The following is a 24,345-nucleotide window of genomic DNA, read 5'->3' on the forward strand; positions in this document are numbered from 1 at the left end:
TTTGCTGTTTATTGATATTTTTTAAATTATATTTTATCAGTAGGAAATCGCGCTGAAGAAGTCTCGTTCCGAACACATCGCGATATTTGGCATCAGTTCACGTGTGTCAGATGTTGGTAAGTAAATACCTAAATACGCTGTCCTAATAATGTGTGATATAATGTCTTTTCTGTTTGTCGATATTAATCTGCCATTATATCTGCCATCTCCACGGAGACTTTGCGTTTCATTGCTTTCTAATTCAAAACAGGGTGATTAACACTGCCTGTCACGTGACGTGCTATAGGCCTAGAGATAATCATATCAGATTAAAAATAGTACAATTAGTTCCAAAGTTGTATTTGTAGTAGAAGCACAGTAAAAACAACACTTACCATGCTTTTACCACAGTAACATTAGTTTTACTGTGATAAGTGTAGTAAAAAGACAGTAATCACAAAACTTGCCATGCTTTTACCACACTATTTGTAGTTTTAATGTGGTACTTATTGTAAATGCACAGTAACCACAACACTTACCATGCTTTTACCACAGTAACCATACTTTTTACTGTGATTGATTTAGTAAAGGACAGTAATCACAAAACTTACCATGCTTTTACCTCAGTATTGATATATAAGTGATATTTGTTGTAAATGCATATTAACCACAACACTTGCCATGCTTGTAAGGCTTTATAATGTAACATCCAATATTTGTAAGGTATATCAGTACTTTTTCCTTTAAATAATCCTATATATTATACATAATGATATTTTCTTTTCTCTTTTTTCAGCTGAAAAGACCAAAAGGGCCTTTCGGACTCAGTCAGCCCATTATTGTTGGAGGAGAAGTAAACGGATTGACAGCTGCAAAGGCAAATATTCGCAATGGTATGTATGTGTTGGTTTTAACCCTAAATCAAACATTTTATCAAGCATTTGTTGTTTCTTAAAACTTTTCTCACAAAACCCATAGCCCAATCAGTACAAATATAGACTGAAAGTCTTAATAATTCACAAGATTTAACAAGTTGTCAAATTCGTATCATACTCGTACATATTTGTATACTCGTACACAATCCTGCAGCTTTTACTCCTAGTGCTGTCATTGGCTACTGCCTCAATTCCTGTACATATTTATCGCGATATTTGTAAATCAGTTGCGCCACTTCTTGGAAAGTTGTTGGATGTCACACACACTGTCAGAAAGTTTATATTAATTGCAAATTGGTCCCCGTCTGTTTATGTTCCAGTGATACATGATGTCTCTCCACACCTCATAACCTACCTCTGTTTGCAAGAGTGGAAAAGCTTATCTGACTTGTCACATGACATCAGATACTCGATTATTTTGTCATAATCAGATCAGTTACACTGCTGATAACTGTCCCGTTTGCATGTAAATCATTTTCATGATTATTGCTTGCTATTAAAGACATACTTTTATTCATAGAAATGCCCACATTTTAGTGAACTTAATACATAAAAATGCTTTTAACATTTAATTATGCAACACTCTTTACAGAAAACATATCCTACAGTTATAAACTGACTATTTGCAAGTAATGTATTAAAATTACCTTCCTTTCTGTTTTGCAGGATTACTTAGTCCTTTTTTTTTAAAGCTCTACCAATATCAAACTCAACCCCCACAAGAGCTACTAGTGAGTCGCAGCGAATCTTGCCGTGATCAGCCCTTCCCAGGTGAAGTTTCTAAATATATCAGTATTTACTCATCAAATGTTCTCTCCTGAATCATATGGTAAATTAACTTATATATAACTGTCTTAATTTATGTTTTTAAAGAACAATAGTAATTGCACATAGAGTAAGTTGAGACTTTCTTGTTTTACAGCCGAGAAGGAAGACGCAAGCTAATCGAATAAGTCCTTTGTTTCGGGTGAGGAAGGAACATCTGGTGCCCAAAGACGACAGAAAAGTGCGCGAGTCCATTGGTATGTATTGTATTGAAACAAGGCTGTAATATGTTGTACATAATTTTGATGTTGACAATTTTACATTGTACAGGTTATCACTTGGTTTTTGACCAAGTGAAGCTCTTGAAACAATTGACAGAAGAGTATGTTGTCTGGAAAGAAATCAAGCATCACTGGCAAAGGCTCAAAAGAGACCATGCCTTTCTTAAAAATCTTTTAAAATATGTTGCTGTTGATATGGGTAAAACTGTTTTTGTTCAGTACTTAGCTTATATTATGTGCTGCAATATTATATATATATATATATATATATATATAATACTTCAATGTGTATATTATATAATGTACTGACTGCTGCTTTGTAAATTTCTGTAAGGAACAGGCAACTCTGGCTCTTTGCATTCTACTTTTTGAGGTTAGTTAAGAGTTAACCTCCAACCCTAATCAAGCACATCTGAAAATTTTAACCAAAGTCTTCAGGTTTACTTCTAGACAATAGGCAGGAGGGTTTGAGGTCGGAGCTAAATGTGCAGGACAGTGGACGCTGAGGGCCAGAGTAAACCATCACTGCTTTAAATAACGCAGAACATAAGCTGACCCGACTGTCCATTAAACAACTTTATTTGAATGGTTTCTGTTTTTTGTTTTACTTTCAGACCAGGACTGGAGAACGCCAGACAATGGGATATTGAGACTTCTTTCTTCTGGTTGAGAAAAAGCTACACCACATCAGTGATCACATCTTCTGTTCTTTAACTGAACAAACTATTTAGACAAGGAAGAAGAACACGATAGAGACATACAGGGAAGAGCAAGAAACCAGTTTAGCTGTGATAATGAATCATTATTTTCCAACACAATATCAAATCTGTTTTCTGTAGGTGACTGAATATAATTATCTGGCACTCGTTTTGTGGCTTCAGCAGCTGTGAATGGATTCATATGATGTTAATGTGTTTTTGAAGACACATTTTTATTTATCTTGAATCTCATTTGTCTTTATGCTACTTTATCAACTTTATGCTTTGTTCTCCAATAAAGTGTTGTTTAATAAAGTATGGTGACTATTGTGTATTGAAAGTGGTGTTTGGTACAGTAAATCTACATTTTTATTTGAGAAATTTTAATTTCTTATTTCTTTAAAAATAACTACATATAAATAATTACATATAATTAATGACCATAATTCTTTTACTTGGGACATAAAAATTTAGATCTGGTTAACCCTTGTATGGTGTTCGGGTCTGTTGGACCCTTTTTCATTTTATCAAAAGAAAAATGATACAATTAATTATTTTTTCAAACTGAGACTCATTGGCCTTGGCTCATTTTCTGTGAGGAATATATCAATATATATATAATATACCCTACACATTTATATTACACACAGGATGGCTAATAAAAGTGTAGAAATTGTAGGTCCTGTGTACCTTTACTCTGTCCTCCTCCTGTCAGGGCCTGCTGTTAGTGTGTATGGTTTGTGAGGACACAAATGTGTATAATGACATGGGTATTACAACGTAAATATGGTTTATGACGACATCTGTGTCCTCATACTAAAACATACTAAATGGTGTTTTTTGAAATTCAAAAAATGCCAAAAGTTTTCTGTGATTGGTAGGTTTAGGGCTAGGGTTAGTGTAGGGGGATAGATTATACAGTTTGTACATTAGAAAAACCATTATACCTATGGAGAGTGACCGTACACCACATATCCAAGTGAGTGTGTGTGTGTGTGTGTGTGTGTGTGTGTGTGTGTGTGTGTGTGTGTGTGTTGTGGGTGTGTGCATGAGTGTGTGTGTGTGAGCGTGCGTGTGAGAGATTGTGTGTAAGGGTGAAAGAGTGCAAGAGTGAGTTTTGTGTTTCTGCTCCTGCCATTCCCACACGAGGTTGCAATTCTTAAATGTGATCTAATAAAGGTAAAGAGAAAATATTAACCATATATGCAGTTTATATTGCTTGTAATTGGGATGAAGTAAACATCTGTTGAGTATTTTAACATAACATTTTTGATTGTGTTGAATTAAAAAACCCAAAATGCAGCGGGTCCACCAGACCCACGAACACTGGCTGAGTAACAAAAATATGAACACCACACAAGGGTTAATGATATTTGGGACAACAATGCAACAAAAGTTGCACATACATGCATGTATGCCAGTTTGCAGTGAAATAAAAGGAAGCTATGTGAATAACAAGGCTGCAGTGGGCTATCTTGCTATAAATACTTTAAGCTTAATTGAAGATGATCCATGTTGATCATTCTAGTATACTCTATATAGTATACTCTATATATCACTGATGTCAGGAATATAAGCAGCAAGAGGCGGTGAAAAGGAAATGTTGGCACTGTTTTTTTGTTGTTTTACTGAATGGTGCATTATCCTTGTGTAATAGTAACAGTGTGTATAGATCTGTGTAGATTATACTGTTCTTCCACCCCCAGGGCCCCAGCAATGGCCCCCAGAAGAGCAAACAAATGCACATTTCAAATGGCTGTAACTCAAAGTCCGGTTAGTGTATCAAAGAGAAAATTGGCTGGACAACTGCTTATACTATGTTTAATAAATAATGTTGGCCACAGTTTTCAGACATATATGGAAAGCTGGCATAAAGGTTATTTTTATAATGCTCACAGTAAAATATCAAATTTCAGCCTGTCCCTCATATATGTCATAAAGGTTTGCACAATAAACAAATTTAGATATCCAGTTGTCCATTAAATATATTATTTATTTAACATTTATTGTTTTATTACTAAACGTTTTAAACTACATTACCCACATATCTCTGTCATTCTATCAGTGAACAGGAAGCATTGTATTGTAGTTCATTGTAATGTGCAGACATGCTTAGGGTTAGGGTTAGGATCTCGGTAGAGGAGTAATTTCTCACAACATAGAGACACTTTATAGTTAGCTTAATGTATAACTAACGTAATAATAACACCAAAACATACTTTGTAACATGAACCGCCGTTTTATATGGGTTAAACGATTGTCCAATCACAGCGAGTTCTGCGATAAAGTCACAGCCAATACAAACCCAGCTGAACAGATGCGTCACACTTACATGCCCATTTATGGTAAACGATGACAGATCTCTTCTGGTTCCGGCTGCAGGGATAGATACCTTAAATATTTTATATTTAGGCTGTTAAACATGCATTCCTTCTAATTAAATTATAAAACTCATATTTAAAAACAAAAGACTCCTTTGTGTGGTTACCATCCAAAAACGAGTTCACATGATCAATGACACAGATTTGCTTAGACTGATGCATAAATACATTTGAAAGGGAAACTTTTTTCTAAGCAATGTCCTACAGCAGGGTAGTTTTGCAGTATTTTAATTAAAAATAATTACATGTACTAAAGTGCTTCTAACATGTACAGTGTATGTATAGTATATTAAAGGTATATCAGTTATATTCAAATAAATGTAGCAAAAGCACAATGAATGGACACCATTTTGAAAGCTTATTCCAATATTTAATGTCAAACTGTTTAAAGACAAATGTAGTGCCAAAACTACTGCACAACAGTATAAAAATCAGTTAATTAAAAATTTCCAGATACAGGAGCAATCTATTATAGTGACACATACATTAACGTTAAAAAATTGCTATGATGAAGTTATATATTTACAAACCAAGAGATGAGATTCAACTTTGTTATGTGAACATACATTTGTTTCTTCGCTTTAAAGAACAAATAGGCAAAAACATAAGCACAACATTGTACATTCTCAACTTTCATTCTATATCCTTGTGATTATTGGTCACTTTTATTGTAACTATGCAATGAATATGTCCTTTAGCAAAACACCTGATGAGCACTGACACTTTTTTGAAAAAGGCATTAGGCAGACATCAAGTACAGTTTATGAAGCTGAAAAGAGAAAACAAAATGCTTTAACAATATGGAAAAAGATAAATCACTATTTTCAATATTGGTTCTGCATATCAAAGAGATCCTGAGGAGGAGTGGACTCCACATGAAGACTTTCAGAAACTGAGACAGAGCAAAGGGTGCACCTCGCTGGACACATCCTACGCATGCCCAAACAACAACACCCAAACACAGTGATGAAGTGGACACCACCAGGAGGATGCAGGAGACAGGGAAGACCAAGGAAGACACGGAGACAGATGTTCCACGAAGACCTGAAGACTGTCAGTGTCCCATGGGAAGATGTGAAGAACTTGGCCACGGATTGAATACGTTGGAGGACACTTGTTGCCCAATGTGCCCAGCACAGCACTTGATGACGTAGTGAGTTCATCCATAACTGTGGGATATTTTTCTGTGAAGAGTGATGCATAATTAAATGTTAAAAGCATTTTTATGTATTAAGTTCACTAAAATGTGGGCATTTCTATGAATAAAAGTTTGTCTTTAATAGCAAGCAATATTCATGAAAATGATTTACATGCAAACGGGACAGTTATCAGCAGTGTAACTGATCTGATTATGACAAAATAATCGAGTATCTGATGTCATGTGACAAGTCAGATAAGCTTTTCCACTCTTGCAAACAGAGGTAGGTTATGAGGTGTGGAGAGACATCATGTATCACTGGAACATAAACAGACGGGGACCAATTTGCAATTAATATAAACTTTCTGACAGTGTGTGTGACATCCAACAACTTTCCAAGAAATGGCGCAACTGATTTACAAATATCGCGATAAATATGTACAGGAATTGAGGCAGTAGCCAATGACAGCACTAGGAGTAAAAGCTGCAGGATTGTGTACGAGTATACAAATATGTACGAGTACCGTACGAATTTGACAACTTGTTAAATCTTGTGAATTATTAAGACTTTCAGTCTATATTTGTACTGATTAGGCTATGGGTTTTGTGAGAAAAGTTTTAAGAAACAACAAATGCTTGATAAAATGTTTGATTTAGGGTTAAAACCAACACATACATACCATTGCGAATATTTGCCTTTGCAGCTGTCAATCCGTTTACTTCTCCTCCAACAATAATGGGCTGACTGAGTCCGAAAGGCCCTTTTGGTCTTTTCAGCTGAAAAAAGAGAAAAGAAAATATCATTATGTATAATATATAGGATTATTTAAAGGAAAAAGTACTGATATACCTTACAAATATTGGATGTTACATTATAAAGCCTTACAAGCATGGCAAGTGTTGTGGTTAATATGCATTTACAACAAATATCACTTATATATCAATACTGAGGTAAAAGCATGGTAAGTTTTGTGATTACTGTCCTTTACTAAATCAATCACAGTAAAAGTATGGTTACTGTGGTAAAAGCATGGTAAGTGTTGTGGTTACTGTGCATTTACAATAAGTACCACATTAAAACTACAAATAGTGTGGTAAAAGCATGGCAAGTTTTGTGATTACTGTCTTTTTACTACACTTATCACAGTAAAACTAATGTTACTGTGGTAAAAGCATGGTAAGTGTTGTTTTTACTGTGCTTCTACTACAAATACAACTTTGGAACTAATTGTACTATTTTTAATCTGATATGATTATCTCTAGGCCTATAGCACGTCACGTGACAGGCAGTGTTAATCACCCTGTTTTGAATTAGAAAGCAATGAAACGCAAAGTCTCCGTGGAGATGGCAGATATAATAGCAGATTAATATCGACAAACAGAAAAGACATTATATCACACATTATTAGGACAGCGTATTTAGGTATTTACTTACCAACATCTGACACACGTGAACTGATGCCAAATATCGCGATGTGTTCGGAACGAGACTTCTTCAGCGCGATTTCCTACTGATAAAATATAATTTTAAAAATATCAATAAACAGCAAAGCAATCCAGCTTCCCTGGCAAGACCGAAATAATAACATTAAAAAAAAAAAACATAAAAATACATATGATCTCGTGAATAAATGTTGATTACACAGCTTTTCTTCTCGATGATAGAAGAAATTATAAAAATATAGCTTTCTGCACCAAATGTGCAGAAAGCTATATTTTTATAATTTCTTCTATTATTTATAGTCATAAGAAATGGCCACCTTACAAATCTAAAGTTTCTAAACACAACAACTTATTGTCCTGACTCAACAGTTTTTAATCAAACCTCCGATAAAAATACGTTATCCAGCTTCAAGCAGTGTCCTACTATGACAAGAAAACGCTAAAACTCCAATTACTTGCAACTGCAAGCGTCTGAGAGCGTTGTTAAACTCACCTTTTAATGTCGTTTTGCCTGCAGTTGAGGGTTGCTTTGGTCAAACTCACCTCTGAATGCCGTTTTGCCTGCAGTTGAGGGTTGCTTTGGTCAAACTCACCTCTGAATGCCGTTTTACCTGCAGTTGAGTGTTGTTAAATTCACCGCTGCGTTGTTAAACTCACCGCTGAATGATCACGTGCGTTGTTAAACTCACCGCTGAATGATCACGTGCGTTGTTAAACTCACCGCTGAACGCGCTAAACCTTTGCGGGGACTTTAATATCAGATTGCGAGGGTTTTTAAACATCAAAAACCAGTTGGAGGGCCAGATAAAAATTATCTGGGTGCCGCCATTTGACTCGCCCTGGCATAGATAATATTTTGTAGCCCAATGAGAAAAAAGGGAGTAAATAATTTAAACAAAATGAACAGCATTAGCTGCTATGGAAACCTGCTTTGGATGTATTATGTTCAGGACAAACGTAATAGCACTGCAATAGATTGGCTATATTAGGTTAAGGACCAACGTAATAGCACTGCTTATATTAGGTTAAGGACCAACGTAATAGCACTGCTTATATGTTGGCATGTAACGTAATTGCGATTTGCAAAATAGTTTCCTCAGAACGTATTTCATGTGATACAGGGTTGTTTTTTACTTATTACTAAAATCTCAATTTTAAACAATGTATTTTAAGCGGTTTAACTGATCATGCGACGGCACCAGTCAAAATGTCATACGGGATAACGTTAATGCATTTTCTAAATATTATGATATTAACTTTTCAAATCAATAACACTTAATGAATATATAAGTGATGCAATAAACAATATTTAGAGCTCAGAAAAAAATAAAATAAATTGCACAACTATTTTTTCTCATTATATTGTGATTTCTTTAAACGTGACCCTATACTTGTTCAAGTTCTTTACCCACATTTTAACACTGCAATGTGGTTTAAAATGCAAAATGTCTGAAAATGTTTTACAGGACTTGGCATCATGTTATTATTGTTTCCTCATCTCCATGAAGTGAAATTATGCATTTCAATGGAAAAAAACACAGCGTTATCCCGCCTGACTTAAATTGTTACTCGGTATGACACCATATGAGTTAACACATGAATTGTCATTTTTACAACACTTACACATAATAATGTTCATAAATAATTAATGTTTATGTTATGCAATGTTTTTTCAAGGAAATTAATTAGGCTCCACTGTAAAGAAATACAGATGTGGTTTTCAGTGTGTAAACTGTTACACACAAACTCAGTGTGGTTTCTTCCCAGATTTGGCAAGTATACAAATCAATGTAAACAATTTTTTTCATGTTTATGAATATCAAAACAGCACACCTTTTCAACATTAGGTTTAATTTAGTACTGAAAAGTACCTTGAACCATTTTATTGATGATCATAGTCACTCTAAATCAATATTCATAAATAATGTAAAGGGTTAAAGTAGGCGACCTTCACTCATTTCACTGAACATCATTTATTTAAAAAATAATATAAAAAAAAATGCATGATGATGTCACTAGAGTGGATGGCCTGTTCTTAAAGGGGCGGATTCCCCAATATGACAGGTTGGACAATAATTAAATGTAATTGAATATTATTATGAATTATATAATTTGCTAATATTCAACTAAACAATGTTAATGATATGTTAATATCACAACTGGAATGAAAATTATACAAATTAAAGCTGAAAACTGTAAACCGTATATTGTCAAACACTTCATCCAAGATAACGGATGACATTATGGGCTAACAGAAAATAACTGTTTTCCTATATGACAAAATTGTTATCCGGTATGACAAAACTCAGTTTAAATCTTAATCAGGCAGTATTTTTGGCTACCTATAGAAATCTGCAACCTTTACCTTCAACTACCTTCCAAATATGTAAATTCATTCTAAATAAACATTTACATAAAATCCACATTGTATATGTTATTTTAGCGTTATCCCCCCGCCCACTTTCCAAGATGGCAGCTTATCCTTTGTCCTGTTTAGTGTTTGTAGTGTTTGTTTGTTTTAATTAGTTTTAATTTGTTTTTTAACATCTTCTCAAACTATTTTTTGCCTTAAACAACTCTTGGTGCAACCCAATTGTAAAGTTGTGGTTTACCCCACAACTTATGAACATTTTTTAACAGGAGAGCTATTCCATGTGCTGTGTCAAAACAGTTTGGCCCTTTAACTACAAACCATCTGCTGCTGAGTTAGGCGTTGCCTGGATCTCTGTTCATCATTTTTGGTTCATCATTCATCATTTTTGGTGTAAAGCTGTATCACTCTGACTTTACCAGTTACAGCCTGGGTCTACATGAATGACAGCTCGGCTTCCTTGGCTCGGCGAATCCTTGGTCGGATTCTGAGTTGTTGGAGTTGTTCCTGAAGATGGATATTCTTGGCGGGAGGTGATCCCGGGGAATCTGCTTCTCCAGACGACTGTTTTCGCCAACTGCTGGGTTCCAGTAGTGAGGTCGCTCATCGGGGCCGATTTGTCGGCTTCCCCGTGGGAGGGTGTCCCGTCTCTGTGCTGTGCTAGTTTGCAAAACCCCGGAGAACTATTCCTGTTTACATCGTGACGCCATTCATCGCCACGGTTGGATTCGAAAGGGAGAATCTGGCTTGGACTGATTCTATCAATAAACTGGAGTAAAAATTGGAGTGCTTTTCAACATGATGCTTTTATCATTAGTCCTCATTTTATCTTTGACTATTACCAGTGAGGTGATTTGCAGAAATGATGAATATGATGAGTTCTCCCTACATTCCCAAAAATATCTGGGCACCATCTGGGATTTTGGCTTTATGGACATCAAACTCAGCTGGAATCCACAGACTATTGGTGACTACAGAATTTTATATTTATCTGATCTAGTTAAGTTATTTGGTCTACATGATTGGTTTAAATGTTTTTCTTTTTATCTTCCTTTTAGACCAGACTACTGTTTTTATAGAAAAATAGCACTGCCTAGTTACAATATAAAAAGAAAATGTATAGTAGTTCTTCTTCTTATACTCTCTGGTAGTGTTCATCCAAATCCTGGTCCAGTGCCAAACAATTTAAATACTCCAGAAGAATTCAAAACTAGAGCCGGACTAGGTTTTATTCATATTAATGCCCGAAGTCTTCTCCCCAAACTTGATTTTATAAAAATTTGGGCCCACTCAACAGATGCTGATATTATTATAATTTCAGAAACTTGGCTTAGTAAATCTACTTTAGATAGGGATATAGCAATTAAGGGCTACAATGTCTACCGTTGTGACCGCCCTAGGAAGGGTGGTGGCATTGCCATTTATATAAAAAATCGTTTCCCTTGTAACATTGTGCATTCAGTATCCATAAGTAAGCAGCTAGAGCTTTTAGCCCTAAAGATGGAGTATACATTGGGGCAAACACTGACGGTCATAGGTTGCTATAGACCACCCTCAGCAAGTACTGAGGCTCTTTGCTCTTTAAATCATCATCTATCAAGTTTTGAATTTGGAGAGGTACTTTTAGCTGGGGATTTTAACTTGGATTGGTTGACCTCTATTTCAGATAGTTTTAAATCTGTCTGTGATTCTTTTAATCTTACTCAGTTGATTGATAGTCCAACTCGTCCAAACCTCAAGTTCCCTGAAAAGTCCTCTTTACTTGACTTGTTTTTAACTAATGCTCCACACAAATTCTCAGATATAGGTGTGTTTGCAAATGACCTGAGTGATCATTGTATAATTGCGGCAGTTAGGAATGCTAAAATCCCGAAACAGAGGCCACGGATTATTTTTAAAAGGGATATGAAGCATTTCTGTGACCAAGCCTTTCTACATGATCTGTTTCATTTTGATTGGAACAAAATGTATCTTATAGATAAAGTAGAATTGGCCTGGAACTATTTTTATGATGGTTTTCTTAGGATCATAGATAAGCATGCCCCTGTACGTAAATTCAGAGTCAAAGGCCGAAATAATCCCTGGTTTTCTCCTGAGATTTCATGCCTTCTCAAGGATAGGAATGCTGCCTGGTCAAGGGCCAGGAAATCAAAGAGCGATACAGACTGGGTTTATTTTCGGCAATTGAGAAATAGGCTTACATCTCTAATTAAAAAGTCAAAATCAGAGTATTTCGTTAATGAAACTACAAAAAATCTAAATAATCCAAGCAAGTTCTGGAAAATTATTAAAGCCTCTTTTGGAAATATCAGCTGTAGTGAACTACCTCCTCATGTTATGATTGATTCAGGCAAGGTGACTGATAAACAAAAAATGTTAGCTTGCTTTAATGAGCATTTTATTTCTTCAGGATCCCTATTTGAATCCTCATGTCCTGCTTCTTCTGGTTCTTGCGTACAGGAGAACCCCTCTGACCCATGTTTAACCTCAGAAAAACTATTTTTTATTTCTCCTTTATCAATTAACAAAGTCCATAAAGCTCTTCAGGAATTAGACACAAAAAAGTCTGCTGGTCCTGACAATTTAGATCCTTTCTTTCTAAAGTTAGCAGCTGACTTTATTGCGGAGCCTTTATCATATATTTTTAACTTAACAATTGTCGAAAACGACATCCCTAAAGTATGGAAGTCAGCCCATATTACACCATTACTAAAAGGGGGCGATCCATCTATTTTAAACAATTATAGGCCTATTTCTAAGCTGTGTATTTTAGCTAAACTCCTTGAGCGCCTGATTGGTGAGCAGCTAAAGGAATTTTTAAACATAAATGATATCTTATCACCTTTTCAATCAGGGTTTAGGAAACAACATAGCACCATATCTGCAGCATTAAAGGTGATAAATGATATTGCTGGGGCATTGGATAATAGGAAAATATGTGCTGCGCTGTTTATAGATCTTTCGAAAGCGTTTGATACGGTTGATCACTGTATTCTTGTGAATAGTCTTGTAAGCATTGGCTTGTCTAAGCATTCGGTAGATTGGTTTGCAAATTATTTGTCAGGTAGAACCCAAAGTGTTCGGGTGGCTGGTTCTATGTCTTCATTTTTGCCTATTTCCAAGGGTGTTCCTCAAGGCTCAGTATTAGGGCCCATATTATTTTCAATTTATATAAACAAACTTTGTGAAAATTTATCGAATGCTATGTATCACTTTTATGCTGATGACACTGTTATCTACTGTACTGCATCATCTACTGCACAAGCCCTTGAACTTTTGCAGTCTGCATTCAATACTGTTCAGAACCGTTTAAAACAGCTTAAACTGGTCTTAAATGTACAAAAGTCAAAAATAATGGTATTCACAAACTCAAGACAACTTCCAGTTTCTTCTTCTAGCATCTCAACTTCTGAAGGAAATGAAATTGAGTTAGTTAACAGTTATAAATATTTGGGTATAATCATTGATTCTAAACTATGTTTTAGAACTCATGTTAGCAATCTGGTTTCTAAGCTTAAGATAAAGCTTGGCTATCTTTATAGATCAAAATCATGCTTATCCATTCGCGCTAGGAAATACCTGGTGATGGCCACTTTTCTTCCCATATTAGATTATGGTGATCTGATATATATGAATGCTTCTGCCCAATGTTTGAAGAAACTGGATGTTGTGTATCATTGTGCATTACGTTTTTTCACTGGTTGTGGTTATAGGACACATCATTGTATCCTTTATTATACAGCTAAATGGCCCTCTCTTTATGCAAGAAGGTACACTCACTGGCTATGTTTCATTTACAAGGTACTTCTTGGACTAGCTCCTACTTATTTGAGTGTCCTTTTAACAAGAAATCACGGCCATTATGGATTACGTTCAAATGATGTACTACACTTGTTGGTCCCCCGTGTCAAAACAGAATTAGGCAAAAAAGCCTTTATGTTTGCAGCACCTTCTGCCTGGAACATTCTTCAGAAATCGTTGAAAATGACTACCTTTATTTCTTATAGACAGTTTGTTTCAACTCTGAAAAATGTGGAGCAGGTGAACATTGGTCAGTGTAACTGTTCATAAAGTATTAAGCATTTTTCAGCACAGGGTCTTGTGATATATATGTATGTGTATTTGATGTGTTCTTTTATATATGTTGGAAATTGTTCTATGTTTTTTATGCTGCATCTTGGCCAGGTCTCTCTTGTAAAAGAGATTTTAATCTCAATGAGTTTTACCTGGTTAAATAAAGGATAAATAAAAATAAATAAAAAATCCCATATGACACAGGATTTTACTACATAGTGTGCTAGTGAGGTCTGACATTATGAGACTATAATGTCTAATAATTCTTACACTTTGTAATACTCTCAATATATGTTCATATCATTTAATCAGTTAATATAATTAACTTAATGTAGTAAAATTAATATTACTATCAACCCACCTGTTAGTCTTGTGAAAACTCAGCGTTAATTGTTTATTCATTCTAAGAAATATTCAATTCTGGGGAAGGGAAATGTCTTTTCTTACTGTACAGTACTAAGAGCCTGTAGTCAAAATCTAAATCGTAAAATAAACTTTGTTGCAAGCAGAGAATCAAAACCAAACACATATTGTGCACAAGTTTTATTAACTAAATCACAAACATAACTAAACTAAACAAACATGCATACATACATGCTTAAGAAAATTGGTGAGGGATGGAATGGAACCGGAAGCAGGAAATGGAACTCTGGAATGGAACCGACGTTCTTGTCAGGGCCGTAAAACACAGAGAAGTACATCGGGGATGGAGAAACACACCCAAATTAGCTTCGGTTAAACAGGCGTATAATAATTTGGGTAAATGTGTAAGCTAGATGTATGCCTATTTTTTTCACATCTTCATGGACACAACAATGAATGAATGAATGAATGAATGAATGAATGAATGAATTCTTTATTTCGAACAATTAAAAAATAAATTAAACCAAAGACAGCAACACATGAAATATCCATCAATAAAACAAAAACAAGAAAAACAAAGTAAATAATTTTTTTTAGCATAATAATCACACTGTTTGAAAGGGATAGGTAGAAGCCCTAGGCTTATCAAGACCTACAATCATACATCTTTATCATACATTTTTCCTTGTAATAATGTATGATTTGCAAAAATGAAAACTGCTGTGTCTGTGTAGATGAGAGAATCAAAGTGTATGCGCGTTGTGCACACGCTACATTGATTATGGCCAAGCATGCACCCTTAAAATAGTATATGAATAACATGAGCAACGCGCCACTGACTTTAGACGAGGTTTCTCCTGGTCTGTGGTGGAATTGTTTTCTAAACCTGCAAAATAGCACCAGGGAACGTTTGTGCCGGAACACGCCTCCTCTTTGCGCTGAACCGCCCCCGGGAGCGCAAGTTCATTCCCTAGTTAACCGACGTGCGTCTGTGGAGGGAAAAGTCCGCTGTGCGCGCTGCAAAATAGGAATGATACATGTGTCGCTGTACAAAGTCAATTGCGCTGGGTGCAAGATAGGGCCCCAGATCTCTTATGACTCAAATATGAAATAAAATAATTTTAAAAGAACAATATTGACCTTAAAGAGAAATAAAATCATCCCTGACATAATTTTATTTCTGTTCGACCGGAGAGAGATTTTCCACCTACCATTCTCCTCAACAGCTTGTGTAAAACTGAGGAGAAAATGGCCGACTCCACTCTTCGCTTACCCTGGTCGCCTATAGGTGTCCCCATATCCCTTTCTTTTAGATGCACTTAATACATTATATTCAACGAACACCTTAGGATTATTCTACAATGTGAACAAACATTTTGGCACAATTCATTACAAATTTCTTTCACCTGTTACACATGGAAAAGATCCATTTAACTATGAAAAGAACCATCAGCTTATCATTTTCAGAGCACCTCATTAAATTGACACTTGCATGGTCTGTGCAGTGGACACAATTCTTGAAGTTGTTGAACATTGAAGTTGTTGATGGTTCCGTGAGTGTCAAATGTTAAAGTTGCGATTGTTTTCTTCTCCGCTGGATGAAGAAGATATGATGAACTTGCATGGTTAGTTCGACGCTGTTCTCATGGCTGGAGTGCTGATCGTGGCCTGCCGGCTCTGGGCCGGAGAGAAGACGCAGAGCAAATGGTGGGAGTTGCGTTGGACCTTTCTGCATTGAAAGAAGACGTTGAACTCCTGAGGTTGTCCTTAATTCTGTTCCGGTTGAGAGAGAGTCCTCTCTCTCCTGAATGAGCTCATGGCTGGTTGTGAGTCGAGGCCTGCTGCCCTGGGGTCTGCTGAGGCCACGCTGGACAGTACGGCATCCTGAACATACTGAGAAGGCCAAGAGTTGATCGTTGCCCATTCAGTGATGGTAAGGTTGCAGTTTTCTTCTGAGTTGGATGGAAGAAAATACAGTCTGACTCCTTTGGGAGAGTGAAAGTATAGCAGGCGGTGGTCACAGCCTGCTGGGGCCTTTGGGCAATTAAACCAACTTATCTGATCGTGGTCATGGTAACTAAGACCTTCTTGAAACTATAACAAATACTTGAGTCTGATTTGTCTCAGTCGTTACAGTTCTCAGGCCACCAAACAATCATTGTTGCACTAATTCCCTGTCATTACTGTAAAGCTGCTTAGTGAAAAGCTCTATGTAAATAAAGGTGACAAGACTTGACTTGCAACAACAACAAAACACGATCAGATCAGACACACTGATATTCATCAATATAATAAGAAAAACTACCAAGATATTTCAGGACACACTGAAGGAGTTTGCTGGAAAAGCAGTGTTTCTGGGAAAACTTGGCATAAAGTGAAAGAGAAAATAAACAGTTTCCAGACAACCACCCAAAGGCAAAAGAGGAACCGGATAGTTCCGCAATAGTAGACCATTATAGAGAAGGCTGTTGTTCCTTGTAAACTCATATTGAAACGAAACTCTTTGGAAAATAAATAAATAAACGGATCATATAAATACGAGCAGTATTTCAGTCAGAGCGAATCCCTCTTCAGGCGCTCTTCACTCACTCCAGGTGGGCAAGAATATTCATACTTCTTTATTTATAGCAAATTATGATTATATTCCTATTACACACAGATGGATATATATTTTAGTTGTTTATTTATTTCACTAGTGTAGTTTTCAGAAATTATGCGACTTCATTAAAACTGATTAAATCTGACACATTTTTCTGCATGAATTAATTTAGTTAATTGATTAGTTCAAAATAAACATTTTAATTCAAGAAGATAAACTAATAGGATCTTTTCAAAAACAACAAATGATTTGGAAAGAAAAGCGTACAGACAGTGTGTGGTTTTAAATAAAGAAGCAGAGGTGGAAAGAGTACTCAAAATTTGTACTCAAGTACAAGTACCGTTACATTGCTGAAATAATACTCAATTACAAGTAAAAGTACTGGTGTCAAAAAAGTACTTAAGTAAAAGTACAAATTACTCTTCTCAAAAACTACTCAGAGTACTAGTTACTAGTTACTTTTTAGCTGGCGATAGTTAATGTATTACCAATAAATATTCAACCAAATCATAGATTTATGTAGAAAATAGCTACTTTTAACACGTTTTTACCTTATTGTCGAAGGACATTAATTAGTGGTCATGATACTGGAATTTCTAACTTCAATATGACACCTTGAAATATGTGAGTATTCAGTTGGCCTAGCCTATAATTTTTAATACCATCGGGAAAACTACCACATACTAAATATTTTAATATCTACATTTTTGTCCATCCATTTTGTCAAGGCAATCATTATTTTCAAGCACAACACTCATTGTAACAGTAATCTATTTGAATGGAAAAGTTTAATTCAAGTCTTCTGAAGAGACACGTCCACTTTATACGGTGAGATTTTAATTTAGGCTTTTGTTTACATATTTAAACATTGATCAATAACCATTACAATAATCTAACTTAAATATTTACTCACTCAGTGTATTTGTCTTTACAATAGGGTAACGTTAACTGTTGCAATAGCTCACACACAGCACAAGGAAGCTTGATTTCAAGCTGAATTTAATTTGCAAAAAAGAAATGTAATTTTTCATAACTTTTGACAACGTTTAATTTAAGAGCATGGAGAGATTGGAGCTGGATGTCATTTGAGTCTGCAGTGTGAGAACCACTTGGAGAGATTCGCGAATCGCGATTGCACATGATATGACACAGTCCGAGAGCGCACACTCAATATCCGAGTCCAGTTCATTCGTATATTTGAGAGCTCGCGTCCAGTTTTCTGCGATTACATGAATGTGCCCTCGCGTTATAATATTGCACTTGTGACATTTGCCATTAAAATATGCCATAGAAACTTGCAGGTATTAATAAAATTATGCGTAATAGGTCTACCTGCAATCCCGCACTGAGAGGAGGCGGGTGTGTCAAACTCGCTGTCGTTGATGAGAGAATGAGAACGCGCAGCTGGTATCGTATCGATGTATAGGCCGAAATGAGTATTGACAGATATTTCAGTATTGATATATCAAAATATAGATATTTTGACAATACTACTATGTAGATTGTTGTTTCTCCAAACTTTCAGTCCAGCCATTAATCACTCTGAGCTCCTCGCCTCCTTTACTTATGATCAGCTCTTGTAAACCTGCTGCGACTGCGGCGGCTTTAATTCAGTCCAAATATCAGGGGTTTTATTGGTCCGTTTACGATCGAATATTTTTATTGGCTACCGAAATGCCGGTCAAAGATTTGAATATCAATTCAAATTGTACTCAGTAACGAAATGTGATTTTACAAGTAGCGAAGTAGATTACTTAGTTTAATATGTACTTGAGTACAAGTAAAATTACAGATTTAAAAATATACTCAAAAAAGTACAAGTACCCAAAAAAAACTACTTAATTACAGTAACGTGAGTAGTTGTAATTCGTTACTTCCACCTCTGTAAAGAAGTGCTGTGTAACTTCAGTATCTCGGTGCTCTTTGGGTTTAGGGATGGTTCCACTCTTAGAAAAAACAATCCAAGGCACTCGAGTAATTTTAGAAAATATATTTAAAAAAAATAAACTTTATTCTTTCATGGCTTAGATTTTAAAAACAGGCGACAAGCAACGGCACATCTACATGCTGGGCCAATGAGCCTTCATCAGGGTGTGAGATGATGTGTGATGAAGGCTCATTGGCTCGTGTACAGTAGGTGTGCCGTTGCTTGTTACATCTTGTTGCTTCAGCAGGTGAAATAAAGATTGATAACTTTTGAATTGTAGATGTTTTTCTCATGGTGATTTTTCTCAGTGTGTTTGACAGATCTGAACACACACACAGACTGGTGACCTTATCAAGCAGTGTCTCTGATCACAGTGTTTGACATCATCCTTCAGTCCAGCGTGAGTCTCCATTTCATTTAGCAGTTTATGAGCCATGGTTTTTATCTTGGCATCATGGATTAATTACATTGAAATTCTTTAATTTTCTAACATTGATGAGATTTCCTTTACTTTATTGTCACGTCATTGACCAACCTGATCGTATGAATTTTACGAGGTGGATAATTGTACGAATTCATACAACCTCACTCGTATGAATTTTTACGATTTTTGCTAAATCATACATATTTTATGAGTTGCCCAATGTGTTGTCCAATTGTATGAATTAGCCGCCTCGTACACACTCGTACGAATTGGTCGTGAGATAGCGTTGTCATCGGCACAAGTGTACAAAGAGTGAAAATATTTTATGCATAGATCCTTGCAGGAATACAGAACAAAGAATGTGACATTCAACTTCAATAAATACACAAAATCATTACATACTTGTAGTATCTTCACTATAAATCAGACTATGACATACATTGAGTTAAAGTTATCACTTTACTTCTGTTTGCAGCAGTTACAGCAGCAGACATGGGATCACGGTGGTGGCCGCCGTGGACGTGGTTTTGGTGGTCTTCAGAAAAGTAAGTGGTAACACTTTAGAATACTGTATCTTTCTTACTGCATAACTTATAAGGAATTATTGAAGAACTAATAGGTAATTCTACATTAGTTATTCACTACTGTTAACTACTAAGGAAGAAGTGTTAACTAATCAGTATGTAAAATAATTTTATGATTGTGTTAAGTAACAGTTAGTTAATCAATAACTAATTAACTCTGTCATACCGCCTGAATAACTACTATTAATTATCTACTAATTAAGGTTCAAGAAGAATAATTAAGAAGTAACTAATGAACAGTCATACAAACTACATTGAGTTGTGACCTTCCTTATTTACTAATGTTATTAATAGAAGTAGTATTATGAAAATACAATTTTAACAAATGCATACAATGTTAAAGAGGTTTTTACCTGTGTGGTTTTTTGAGTGTGTTCTGTAAGAAATAAATTTCAGAAAGCAACCGCACTCAACTTCAGATTAGTTTTTTATATTTTATAAACCTGTAAAGTACTGTGTGTGTCTGTTTTCCTCAGCATATGCCATTGAGTCAATTCATGTATTTGAGGCAACGACTGAGGGAAACTGAAAGGGAGCTTATTAGTAATTCATAAATAATTGTCAAATAATTCTGCAAGAATGACTTATAAACTGATTAGTAATTAATAAAGTACTATCAAATAATTATCCAGGAATTAGGCTACTTTTAACCTGATACAGTATTCTAAAGTGAAAATATAGGGAACTCATTAGTAATTAATAAAGAATTACCAGACCGCCGCCCTGCGTTTCACCCATAGCCAAAATATGCTGTTACTGACTCCATAACCTGCCCATAAACAAACAGTGCACAGCTCTAATAACATATTTTAACATCTGATGTTTTAGGATCTTTAGAAATAAAAACATTTGTTTTATGCAAGGAATCAGGCGTTTCCATCACGCAAAAAAGACAGACTCGTTAGCTAGCTAACTGACATTGTGTCCTTGTATGTTGCCTTGCATAAAATAACATGATTTACAGCACAGTAATGATTTTATAGATTCATTAAAACGTACACAAACCTGTATTTCGCTGAAGAAATGCACCATATCGGCATTGTATGTTAGTTACTTCTTAGTTATTTTTCTTGAAACTTAATTAGTAGATAATTAATAATAGCTCATAGGGAGGTATGACAGAATTCATTAGTTATTGATTAACTAACTGTTACTTAACACAACAATAAAATTATATTACATACTGATTAGTTAACACAACTTCTTTAGTAGTTAACAATAGTGAAGAAGTAGTTAATGAAGAATTACCTATTAGTACTTCAATAATTCCTGATAAGTTATGCAGTAAGTAAGATACAGTATTCTAAAGTGTTACCAAGTAAGTATTTATTCTTCAAAGCTTTGACTTTATCTTTATTAACTTTATAATCAACTGATTATTATAAATATGAGTAAATCATTTACAACAAGGTTTCATTTGTTAACATTAATTAATTACATTAGTTAACATTAACTATTATCACAGCTCTTAGTTAAAGCTGCAGTCCGTAATTTTTTGGGTTCAAAATTATCCAAAATAATTTTTTGAGCAAGTACATCACCAGCCAGTGTTCAACACTCTCTGCTTGCCGTAGCTCGATTCAAAATGGTAAGCTTGTAATAATGTTTTTAATTCTGCGGGAAATTCAAGCATGTCTGCGTCATTACATCACATCTGAACACATAAAGAAGAGTCTCGGCTAGTCGGCTATGAGTGTGAGGATGCTGGAGATTTATAGCCTTTTCTCACAGCACTTGATATAATCAAACTTATCAATTTGATGGCGGATCCAGAAAGGTTAAAACGACAATCACCAGTGACAACTAGAGATTCACCCGCTGTAAAACGCGAAAGACTTCAGACTTCGGAGTGGCTACAGAAAAAAAGAGACTGACACCGGCCCGTGCGAACACAAGGATAATATCGGGAGGGCATTAAATGTAGTCACGCAATGCTGATGATGTTAACATTAACAATTTGAGAACAAAGTATAATTTGCACGGTTTTGCGTGATATGATAAGCGATCTTTAGATTTAATCAGCGCGATTTACTGCAATGCTTTTTCACCTTAGTTGGTCATAACAAAAGTGGGTGTTACTTGTTCAGACGACATTTTCCGGTGAAAATTCTAAATTAAAAGTAGAATCTGTGATTGTGAATGACAGTATCCACACCGGCGGCGACTGACAGCTGCACACTCTCCTCAAAACACTGGAGATCGTGCTGAGACACAACCCACGTAAAGTTGATAATTCCGCGAATAACTGCAATTGCAGATTTCAAACAGAGATGGCGACGAAGAGGAAAAACTACGGACTGCAGCTTTAACTACAACATTTTTCAACATTCCTTAAACCACAACAGAACATGATTGTGACGTCACAGCAAATCACATGTCATTTACACACACACACCTCTATATGAAGAGTTCAGATGCAAACGCCTCTATTTTTATCAAGCTCGTATATTTAAGTTCAGTAATTTCACTTAAATGGCAATGAAAATTACCTATTAATTGTCATTTAAGTGAAATTACTGAACTTAATATACAAGCTTGATAAAAATGATCATTCTAGAAGAACATTTCAAATGGCACTTAGAGGCTTTTGCATTTGAACTCTTCATATATGACTTAACTTATGAGATAATAATAATATAATACTTGTAGATACTTTAAGCAGACTGTTTTTACATAGGTCATGCTATTATTATCATCATTATTATCAGTGCATTTAAAAAAATATTGTATTCAACACCCCAAGCATGAACGATGCATAAAACACATGATTCTAGTTCAGTGAGTTGAACTAGCGCAGGTTCTGCCAGTAAAGGACACTGGTGTAACGTTAGCAATGATGTACATCTGAGACGGAGAGAAGTTATCAAGAGAAGGACATAAAACTAGAACACAGCCTCTATTAGCCAATGAATTAACTAATGTTAACAAAGGAGCCTTTATTGTGGAGTTTTATAGTGTTGTTAGTTTGCTATAGTGCAAAAGTACAGCATGACAATTACAATGTGCATAATGCTTAATATAATATGTGCTGTTTGGCTGTTAATCCATAAACAGACAAAACAAATATCCAGTGCTGTCTACTTATGAAAAATGTTTTGATATTTCAGGGATTTGCAGGAACTGAAGTCTAAAACTGTCACTGCTAAATTAAAGAAGCTGAATTTGACTAACAGCCAAAGACAAACTAAGGAGATCACAGATGATTTCATGAACCCAATCGACTTAAAGATTGACGAAATAAAAAATTCTCAGGAGGATTCTAACAAAAAAAGGATAATTAGCAAAACTATCAAACTGCATGGGAAACTAAACACAGCTAGGGATGATCTATTAAAAAAGTTTGCTGATTACAAAGGCCCAGGTGCAACAGCAGAAGAAACTTTGAAATGTATTCAGACGATGAGAGACAAAGCTGCTCAATTTGAGAACAGTCTGAACTAAATTTAAAGTGCCAACTAATAAAATCATGCAGAAAGTGTTCAGTCCTTGAAATCATTGAATTTAGGTTTTTGAAAGATTTCATTTTATTTTTTGATGAGCAACTGCTTGATTGTCATTTTTCTGGTTCTGTATGACCTTGGAGAAACTCTATTTGTCTTTGTTAATGAACCATTTGCTCTGGAGTTTAGATTCTGTTTATTTGTTGTGAAATTTTTCAGGCATTCATTTTAATTGCCCTTTTTGTTGTATATGTTACTGTTTTGTAATGTAATGTAAAATAAAAACTATAATCATGCTTTTCCAGCTGATGTAGATGTAGAAGATCAAAATATCCATTAACAAATAAATGTACATCTGATCTCACCAACATATTCACCAAATTGTGTGATATTTTATAGGTAAACATGGGAAGGTAATTGAAATAAATGAAGTTAAAATTAACAAATGTTTGTTTACAATATATTCAATCTTGTAACTGTTCTTGGTGTACGGGATGGTTTACTGAAAATGCTTTTGGTCTTTTTCATTTATTCTTTAATAACTGACTTGTATTAGACCTTCACCATATCAAACAGATTAAAACCAAAATACCTATAAATGTCATTATAACATTCTCCATGATTATTTAATATATTAGTTTATTAATCAGTAACGTTTTTGAAGAGGAATTTACTCTGTAAGATGTTGAGTTGTTAATAAAAAAATAAGTTTAAAGAATGTTTAAGGAACATCATTCTAACCTTAAAAAAGCGTTCCACTAACATTAAGAAAACTGGACATTGTAATGTTCCCATAAGCAGAACAATGTTTGGGAAGCGTTCTGTTAGCTGTGGAGTTCGTCTCTCCTGCTCTCCAGCTTCATCTGGTGGACATTAAACAGCTGTGATGAAACATGATTATTAGTCTGATATCAACAGCTTTAAGATACATTTACAATAATTA

General features: G+C 35.2%; 2 long non-coding RNA genes across 3 annotated transcripts in view; one reads left to right on the top strand and one right to left on the bottom strand.

The window, feature by feature from the left end:
• LOC311079208 overlaps window positions 1–23,770 on the top strand; it is a 60,562-nt gene extending 36,792 nt beyond the window's left edge. Inside the window, exons 1-4 of one of the 2 annotated variants that reach the window (XR_014605354.1) lie at window positions 16,745–17,022; window positions 19,263–19,354; window positions 19,854–19,923; window positions 23,070–23,770. This is a non-coding gene — a long non-coding RNA (uncharacterized lncRNA). Of the gene's footprint in view, window positions 1–16,744; window positions 17,023–19,262; window positions 19,355–19,853; window positions 19,924–23,069 lie in introns of those variants that run through there. The other variant, XR_014605353.1, reaches the window with a different exon arrangement.
• LOC311078709 lies at window positions 5,388–7,794 on the bottom strand. Its single transcript, XR_014605246.1, has 3 exons — window positions 7,613–7,794; window positions 6,858–6,954; window positions 5,388–6,223 (listed from the first exon to the last, which is right to left on the bottom strand). It is a non-coding gene; the product is annotated as an uncharacterized lncRNA (long non-coding RNA).
• Window positions 23,771–24,345: the final 575 nt, after the last annotated feature.

This window comes from Abramis brama (genome assembly GCF_963993115.1).
Source record: "Abramis brama genome assembly, chromosome: 3".
In the NCBI taxonomy this organism is placed as follows: domain Eukaryota; kingdom Metazoa; phylum Chordata; class Actinopteri; order Cypriniformes; family Leuciscidae; genus Abramis; species Abramis brama.